The sequence below is a fragment of the Palaemon carinicauda genome, chromosome 29 (genome assembly GCF_036898095.1).
Source record: "Palaemon carinicauda isolate YSFRI2023 chromosome 29, ASM3689809v2, whole genome shotgun sequence".
Classification (NCBI taxonomy): domain Eukaryota; kingdom Metazoa; phylum Arthropoda; class Malacostraca; order Decapoda; family Palaemonidae; genus Palaemon; species Palaemon carinicauda.
Window position 1 is genome coordinate 95,678,272 of NC_090753.1, and position 950 is coordinate 95,679,221.

Sequence of the window (950 nt, forward strand, 5' to 3'; positions counted from 1 at the left end):
ATTCTATTGCAAATTTGGTCTAAACTAAAAAAATTATAATTACATTTTATCTTGATATGAACCAACTCTAGCTTTGATAGATTCTTAGACATGATGTGTCCTACCATGCTAGCGGTATTTTTTAGCTTTACTTCAGAAACAGGTCTTCTGAAAGCTATTTAACTTTTAATACATCTTTGCTTTTATGGTTTTAAAATTAATATTCTTCTATTCTTTATTTATAATGAATGATATCGGCGTCCAAGACCTTCGATGTCAGGATGCCAGGAAACCTCAAATTAATCAATCAGTCAATATATTTTTGATAGATAAAATAAAACAATTTCAATGCCCTAAAAGATGGTGAGGATCAAATTTCCTTTTTAAAAAACTATGTCAGATGAGATCTGAATTCTATTTGGTGGGGATCTATATTACTTAGAGATTGTAATTTGGAAAAGCTGAATCCAGGCTCAAGTCTGACTATCATGGGCAAAATAGCGCCTTTCTGAATGTACCTAATCTGAAAGAATAAAGTATCCAAACCGTACGCTGAAATTTTCAGAAAGTGTAAAACTTTGGATAAACCTGTCCATAACTCTGTCATACTTATCAGAACTTAATCAATTTAAATTCACTTTATAAGTTATGAATTATAAATTATTTATTATTAATCATAAATTATCAATTATTAATCATAAATTATGAACTATTAATTATAAATTTTCCTTCTTTGGAAACCAAATTTTAACCTTAACATAATTCTGTTTAGAGGACTTTGGACCTTGCAAGATAATTTCCTTATTCACTCATGATTTTGAAGTAAATTATAGATGAGCTGGATAGATTAGAATAATATGGAATCTTTTAGTTCTTTCCTTTCTGTTTTTGTAAGTGGAAAAATATTTAATAATCATCATACCTCACCATAACATAGGCAAAATAAACTAAGAGGGCTTAATATTAAATCA